A 9,346-nucleotide genomic window follows, 5' to 3' on the forward strand; every position below is an offset into this window, starting at 1 on the left:
TGTTTTTAATTCAAACATATCATATCTATATGTTTTTGGAATCAGGAACCGACAAGGAATAAGATGAAATTGTTTTTAAATCGATTTCGGCAATTTAATTTTGATCATAATTTTTTTTTCAGAGCTTGTTTTTAATCCAAATATAACATATTTATATGTTTTTGGAATTAGAAAATGATGAAGAATAAGATGAACGTAAATGTGAATCGTTTTATAAAAAAAACACCATTTCAATTACAATTTTCAGATTTTTAATGACTAAAGTCATAAATTAATTTTTAAGCCACCAAGCTGAAATGCAATACCGAAGTCTGGCCTTCGTCGAAGATTGCTTTACTAAAATGTCAATTAATTTGATTGAAAAATGAGGGTGTGACAGTGCCGCCTCAACTTTTACAAAAAGCCGGATATGACGTCATCAAAAGTATTTATCGAAAAAATGAAAAAACGTCCGGGGATATCATTCCCAGGAACTCTCATGTAAAGTTTCATAAAGATCGGTCCAGTAGTTTGGTCTGAATCGCTCTACACACACACAAGCACAGACAGACAGACACACACACACACACACACACACACACACACACACACACACACACACACACACACACACACACATATACACCATGGCCCTCGTCTCGATTCCCCCTCTATGTTAAAACATTTAGTCAAAACTTGACTAAATGTAAAAAGTGAAATAAACAAATAGGGAAGAATGAGAGAGGCGGAGTGTGTGTGTGTGTGTGTAGGTATAGTGTGTGTGTGTATGTATGTGTGTGTGTGGCTGTCTGTCTGTCTGTCTGTCTGTCTATCCGTCTCTCTGTCTGTGTCGATGTGTCTACATACACATGTACCTATGGTTTAGTTTTCTTATTTTTCTCTGTCATTGGCTTTTATAGGGAGAAACAACACTCTCGCCAGCAGCAAACGCCTATGCCCGACCATGGATTATCCACCACTTTATGCGAATACACACATGGCCCCTGTCGCAAAATCATCTAATAATCGTTCCATAATCACAGCGGGCGGATGGTCACAGTGAACACAGTTGGGCTTTGTGTCCAAACCCACCAGGAGATTGGCTATGTATGCGCGTGTGCGCAGTCGTTTTTGATCCCTGGCGCTTCGACTCAGTGGTCGCAGCTTGTCACTAAATCCTGCACTCCCCCCCCCCCCCCCCCCCGCTTCACCCTTCTCGCCCTCCCCTCACCTCTCTCACACCCACCTCCCTTCTTGCGCCTCGAGTCAGTTGTCACCTCCTGTCGCTAAATTCTGCCCCCCCCCCCCCCTCTCTCTCTCTCTCGTCCTCCTCAGTCCCCCTGGCCCCCCTCCCATCCCCTCCACCTTTTGCCTATGCCATTGCTTGCAGTTGGGAGGGACGGCCACTCAGATCGCTTTAGAGGAGAAATATTCTCAAATCAGAAGTGTTGGAGGGAGAGAAAGAGAGAAACAAAATCGTCCACGTTTGGGACAGACACTACGAACGCTTTGCAGGGAAAACACGTGTTTTTGAGAGAGAGAGAGGGAGAAAGACTGACACCCATAACGTTTCAGGGAGGAACAACTCTAGAATCAGAAACAGAGCGTTCGAAGACAGAGACAGAGAGAGAGGGAACAATCGTCTCCGTGGCTTCTCACGCCCTTAGCGAGGCCAGGTTTCTTCTGAGTTGTGACAAGCCTATAGATGGGGGCAGGTATTATCATTCCGTCTACCCGGCCATGCCACTGATATGCATACCGGTTAGCTTTGTTGGTCCCGTCGCGATATAACCTTGAACGGTTGAAAACGACGTTAAACACCAAAATAAAGAAAGAAAGCTTTGTTGGTTTGTGTGTGCAAACTCCGACTACGGTATAGAACAATAGAGTTCTGGCACAGGCTAGCAATCTTGTTTTGTGTGTTCAGTGTAGAAGCACGCTCCAAAAAGTTTTCTTGACAGCTCGAAGAAGTCACTGAAGGACATCGTATTATTTTGTGATTCGGAGTGCCTGCAATTCTTTCAGATCGGAAAAAGCTCTAAAAGAATTGTCTTCACTGACCGATCGAAAGAGACACTGACTGAAGACGAGACTACATCAGCTGCGTTGATTCGGAGTTCCAGAAAGTAGGCCTATCAGCTTTTTGTGTTCACGGTACAATTGCAAGCCACTCCCCAAAAGACGTTCTTCATTTACAGATCGAACTAAGAGTCTGAAACGCTGTCGACTGTGTGTGTGTGTGTGGGTGTGTGCAGAGCTGAAGTTGTGTTATTCCAAGTGAGTCATTGTTATGTTGTGGGACACGGCGCTTTCCCTGTGACTAATGCAAATGATCGGTTCTTTGTTCGGCTGAGAGAAGAGTGTGATTTTCACTCCCCTGTCAAGTCTGCGAGTCCTGTGTCTGGCAATACAGGGCAATAACTGTCACGCTGATTCTACCAGTGTGATACATGTCTCGCTGATTCTACCAGTGCGGTAATAACGTCACGCTGATTCCAGAGTGTGATTGTCACGCAACTGACTTTCAAGCAAGTTCAATATCAAGATTCAGCTAGTGTAATATATTATACCAATTTCGCGATCAACTCTTTTTTTTCTCACAAACTGATCTTAAAAATCAGCAGAAACTTCCGACTGTCATTGTTGATTTTGAGACGGTTTGGATTTTGTAGACTGATTTCATCTTCAGAAGCTCTGTTTCTCGGGAACTCATCTTCAAAATCATCCTAAAACTTGGGACTTTCACTGTTGAGTTTGAGACCGGTTAAATGCTGTACATTGGCGATATCCAAGTGCTTCTTCGGACGAATTGATGTACACAATCAGCATAAACTTTTGAACTTCATTGTTGAATTTGAGACGGTTGGGATTTCATCTTTAGAAGCGCCTTTTCTGAGGAATTAATCATATCTTCGATGCCATTCTAAATCATCGGACTTTCATTGTTAAAGTTTGAGACGATTCGAAAGCAGTGGATTGTTTAGTTTCGTTGCTCAAAGTTCACGACTTTGTAAATCGTAGCCGGATCGTGTTTGAGCATAAAACATTGGCCACTTTTAAGTGCTGAGCGTCGCAAGTCAGCAATCGATTTTTGTTGCGCTGAGCTGAGGTGAGTGGTTTATGTCCGCTTGTTGTGGCTGTGTTGATGTATAATGTGGTGTGGATATTTTTGTTGTCTGTACTGCACGTTTAGTTTGCGTGGTGTGCATTAAGGATTCTGCGATGGTCGTGTTCGGTCGGTAGTGTTGTGTACTTTATGCAGAAGTTAGAACATAGGTGATGCACTTTCGGTAAGTTATAGAAATGAACTTATATTTTGTGTTTGCATAGTTATACAGATATATCTCTGTGTGTGTGTGTGTGTGTGTGTGTGTGTGTGTGTGTGTGTGTGTGTGTGTGGGTGTGTTTCTGTATGTCTGTATGTCTGTCTCTCTGTCTTTGTGTGTCTGTGTATTTGTTGATTTGTTTGTCGTGTACACATCAATATCATAATACTTTTGGGGTTTCTTTTCACTTCTATCTTAGATATATGTGCTTAAACATTTAAATATGGTCGCAATTTCTATCAGTCCCTGCACACAATGTCTTTGGCGTGTTTCTCCCTCAAACTGAATGCTTGTTTCCCAGTCAGGCTTTGAACCATTAGCCTACATGAAATATTACCCCCTCTTGCACAATGCGATGTTTTGATGAGGATAATGCTCAAACAAAGTCAAAGATTGTCTGCTAATCTGATTTCTCTCGTAATAGCCGATTGATGTTCGCTTAACTGTTCTTCTGTGGATTAGCTTCGGGGATTGTCTGTAGTTGTCTGTAACTCTCAGCGTGTCTGTCAGATTTTCTGCCGGTCTATTTACATGTTTTCTTTGCCTTGTGTCTTTTCTCGATAATCTTGTTTCATGTCTTTTTCTTGCTATTGTTTTTGTTCCTCGTCTTTTCTTGTTCTTCTTGTTTTTCTTGTTCTTGATGTTTTGCCTGCTTCTTGTTCTTTGTATTTATGCTGCAAACCAAACCGGGGTGTTACTTTCAAGTGACAGGACGTTTAATCTTTTTTCAATTTTTTTTTCAATTTAGACTTCGTTTTTTGCCACAGTCATGCATGGAGGTCATCATGACATGGAGGCCGCCATTTTGAATGTTCCTGTATTTGTGAGCTTGCCAACAGTCGGGTTTTAGTTTTTTTTATTCTGAATATTAAATGTGCGGTCATTATGGGGGCGAGGACGCCCCCATTCTATACGGATAGTTTCGAGGTTGACCATGGGCAGCGCCATTTTGTTGTGAAATACGTCATCAGTTTGTGTACACAGGAAGTTGTGACATCCGTCACCCTATGGGAGGGGTGACGTCAAAATTGTTCATCTGTAGAAAGTTGTGAAATCCGTCACCCTATGGGAGGGGTGACGTCAAAATTGGTCATCACAGAGTTTGTGTAACACAGGAAGTTGTGAAATACGTCACCCTATGGGAGGGGTGACGTCAAAATTGTTCAACAAAAACATGATATGTCGCATTGTGCAGGGTCAACTGCAACAAACTCAAACCGAGCCATTCATACCTAGCTGTATTTGAGTGACTTATATACCCGACATTTTTATTTCTTATTTTTAGCACAGGTGTAGGAAAAATCATGAACCAAAATGTTATTTATTTTCTAATTTAACATTTTTTTTACAAATATGACCATGGTCTTTTAAACATACAGTGACATTAAACATTGTTATGTTAAAAAAAAGAAAAAAGAAAAAAAGCTTTTGTGCACAAATCAGAAAATACATTGTACATTTTACCTACAGGCCAAACCGTGAGTGTCTGTGGCAAAGCCCGACCCAGGAAATTGCACTGATTTTATATTTAGATCAGAGAGAAATTGTCAAGAACAGGCGCTTGCATTTGGATGTGTCCAATGATAGTAGGTTTGGTTGTGATCAATCAGAATAATGTAGGAATAAAAATGTATGACAGTTTAGTATGATGACATGTAATTCACATATGCTGAAATATGATATTATACATCATGTAATATTATTATGGCTGTTGCCATGACCATGAAACCCAACAAAGGTTTAATGTAATGTAATTCAAAATACCAAAACCGAGCACCTATTAATCTCGTCTTTGCGCGTGAAGATTGAGGCCGTCTGCCAGTAGCGGTTAGGTCATACAGTGGAACCCCTCTCTAGCGACCTTTAAAATGTTGACAAAAATCGGTCCTTGTGGAGGAGGGTCCTTACAGAGGGAGGGGGCGGAGTCAGGGGGCCACAAAGAAAGTCAGATTAAAAAAAAAAAAGAAAACAGAGAAGTTTGAGTTGCTGACGACCGTTCTCTCTGAAAGCAAACTGCTTCGATTTCATGTTTGTCCTTGGTGTCCACCAGTTCTGGTGCATGTACTACCCTGGCCAAGTTTCCTCTCAAGACATCAAAGAGACCGCCCCAGTATACTCTACAGCCTCTGGGCGAACCACCTCTCATAGCTAAAACTGGGTCAATGACCCCTGGGAAGAAGGTCAGTGTCTATAAAAATTTTACTCCTAGGCCTGCGGCCAGGGGGGGGGGGAGTATACCGGTACCATTTGAGAATCAGACCAAATGAGAATTGAACCATTTGAGAACATCCTTTTTTTTCAATCACTACATCGAAGGCCTGCGGCCCGGGGTTCACATGGGTTGGTTTGTTTGTTTGTTTCAAACCCACACCCATATACACACATTTCCCATTTAAACCATTTGTCGGCCCCCTGTCAATATTTATCGACTAAGTTCCTTGTTGCAAAAGCCGAATGTTTCAAGAATTCTCTGTTTGCTAATACAAATAACCTTGTGGACTTCAAAAGCAAGCCCACGTGTCATTTCAGGTTCAGTTACCCGATGAGAAATGTCTTTTTCGCGGTTTTTCATCACTGTGAAAGTTATTTGTCATGTCTTTCGTTTGTCTCAACTCTACAAGTTTTTATGCGGTGTGAAAAATAATTCAATTCAGGGGCTAATTCAATTTGTTGTTTTTGGTTCGGTCACCCTTTAAAAAACGTCTTGTTTAGTAGGAACAGTTTTACTAAAATGGCACCAATTCTTTTTGTTTTGTGTGTCACCGTGTAACTCATTTTACATCCGTTCGTTTGTTTGCTTGTTTGTTTGTTTGCTTAACGCCCAGCCGACTACGAAGGGCCATATCAGGGCGGTGCTGCTTTAACATATATAAAGTGCGCCACACACAAGACAGAAGTCGCAGCACAGGCTTCATGTCTCACCCAGTCACATTATTCTGACACCGGACCAACCAGTCCTAGCACTAACCCCATAATGCCAGACGCCAGGCGGAGCAGCCACTAGATTGCCAATTTTAAAGTCTTAGGTATGACCCGGCCGGGGTTCGAACCCACGACCTCCCGATCACGGGGCAGACGCCTAATTACCACTAGGCCAACCGTGCCGATTTCCATCCGTTCGTCTGTCTGATCTGAACTACTGTTCGTGAGAAGTGACCATTTTACCTGGAGCCATAAACATAGGTCGTTTTGGGTTCTTACATCCTTGAACAATTTCTTCTTCAGTAAATATTAAATTGGTAGTTGTTGGGCACTAAGTACTTAAGTCATTGTCTATGCCCTTAATCTGTCTGCACATAACAACTCTTTCTGAGGTGAAAAAACCACACCTGGGGTTATCTTCTTCTTCTTCTTTGTTCATGGGCTTAGACTCCCCCGTTCACTCATGTTTTTAGCACGAGTAGATTTTTACGTGTATGACCGTTTTTAACCCGCCATTCAGGCAGCATACGCCGATTTCGGTGGAACATGGGGTTATAAACCCAAACGTACATGCTATTTCTGGTGGAGGAAGTGCCTTATTCTGTAAGTGAGTAGTACAATGGTAGAACTGTATTTATCGCTGTGAAAATCTTTTTCTTTTGGCGTTCTTCGGGTAGGCAAGAGTGTAAACAACACGACAGTTCTTATCGGAACAAGGAACACATTGACGGCTGATAAGAAATTGATTTCTACTTCACTGTCGAGTGGCACTCAGGTAGGCAGTGGTTTTGGCAGTGGCTCGATATATGCCGGAGAAGCGGACGCATGCTTATTTCTACAAAGAGCGGTAGAGAGGAGGAAGAGAGATTGGATAGGGTGGAGTGTATGGAGGGGGAGGGGCCGGGAAGAGAACGAGGAGAGGAGAGGGGAGAGGAGAAAACGGTTTTGGAGAGAGAGAGAGAGAGAGAGAGAGAGAGAGAGAGAGAGAGAGAGAGAGAGAGAGAGAGAGAGAGAGAGAGAGAGAGACAAACAAAAAAAGAAAGAGAGAGAGAGAAAGGGAGAGAGAGAGAGAGAGAGAGAGAGAGAGACAGAGAGAGAGAGAGAGACAGAGAGAGAGACAGACAGACAGACAGAGACAGAGACAGAGACAGAGAGACAGACAAACAAACAGACAGACACACAACTTGAGCAGAGAGACAGAATGACATAAATAAAAACAGACAGAGAGTGGGTGGGGTTGCGAGTAAGTTTAATACATGTGCAAGCTTAGTTAGTGCAGATTCGACACTTTTCTGTTAATTTACATTCATTACTTGACGCGTGTATCGATCTCTAAGTCTGAGCAACTCAAATCAAGCACATATATATATATATATATGTCCTGCCTACACTCGACGGCCCTGTCCCTATAGCCGTCAATCCGTCCCGCTGTGTTTGTACAAATACATGCATGTATATGTGTGAGTGTGCATACACATGCAGTGATCTCCTTAAAACTGCGAGCGATGAAAGGTTTATGATATATTGACTAAACGCTTGAAGTCGTGGTGTCGTGCGTCAAACACATCTGCCACTGGGTCCCACGCCCCCCCCCCCCCCCCCTCCCTCCCTTCGTCTTCTATTTATTTTCAAAATCAAAGACCTCCGCCCTCACAATTGTTATTCTCCTTGCAATTCTTACAAGTCCAATCGTGATATATTTTTCATAACGTATGACTTGGCAATGCATATAGTCACCGTTGGCGAAGGCTCTCTTCAAAAAAGGATTACTCCTATCAGTAGAGCTGCCGTTGACCTGTGCAAACGTTGGCGTGTACGGTGTAGGCGTCCTCGAGGCCATTGGACATAGGATGTATGACACTATAATACAAGGGGCAAACAGCCTTGCCGACTGAAATATGGAGTAAATGAGACGGTTTGTGATAGGTAGACAGACCGGCAGACAAACAGACAGACAAACAAAGAGACAGACAGACAGACAGACAGACAGACAGACAGACAGCCACACACACACACACACACACATACACACACACACACACACACACGCACGCACGCACGTACGCACGCCCGCCCGCCCGCCCGCCCGCCCCCCCCCCCCCCACACACACACAGAAAGATAGATAGATGGTTGATAAAAAGACGAGGACAGAAATGTATTAACTGTAATTTTGGGCTCTTTCAAACCTGAAACCTGTCAAAGATCTCCTATCACGTTCAATTTACCTGCAATTTTAAAATTTGCTCATTAGTTCCAAACCTCTCACAATGATATCACAGACCTTGAACCTGTTCTGTCACGAAGTGGGAGTACCCTAAAAGTCAACGAAGCTAAGTGAGTAGCACAGCGTTAACGGGTGAATCAACCTTCAACCCTTTGTTTAACTTGAGTAGGCGCCCCTGCTCATGACAGCAAAAGAGTGGAAAACTATCAGATTTCTTCCATTACAGAAGTCTCGTCGCTTGAGTGGCTGTGAGTGGAGAAGTTGCATTATTCAACTGACCTAAAAGGGTATTGTCCACTGTAAATGTTTCTTTTTTGTCCTTTTTATATTTAGTCAAGTTTTGACTAAATATTTTAACATCGAGGGGGAATCGAAACGAGGGTCGTGGTGTATGTGCGTGTGTCTGTGTGTCTGTGTGTCTGTGTGTGTGTGTAGAGCGATTCAGACTAAACTACTGGACCGATCTTTATGAAATTTGACATGAGAGTTCCTGGGTATGAAATCCCCGAACATTTTTTTCATTTTTTTGATAAATGTCTTTGATGACGTCATATCCGGCTTTTCGTGAAAGTTGAGGCGGCACTGTCACGCCCTCATTTTTCAACCAAATTGGTTCAAATTTTGGTCAAGTAATCTTCGACGAAGCCCGGACTTCGGTATTGCATTTCAGCGTGGTGGCTTAAAAATTAATTAATGACTTTGGTCATTAAAAATCGGAAAATTGTAAAAAAAAATAAAAATTTATAAAACGATCCAAATTTACATTTATCTTATTCTCCATCATTTGCTGATTCCAAAAACATATAAATATGTTATATTCGGATTAAAAACAAGCTCTGAAAATTAAATATATAAATATTATTATCAAAATTAAATTGTCCAAATCAATTTATA

This window comes from Littorina saxatilis, linkage group LG14 (genome assembly GCF_037325665.1).
Source record: "Littorina saxatilis isolate snail1 linkage group LG14, US_GU_Lsax_2.0, whole genome shotgun sequence".
NCBI lineage: Eukaryota > Metazoa > Mollusca > Gastropoda > Littorinimorpha > Littorinidae > Littorina > Littorina saxatilis.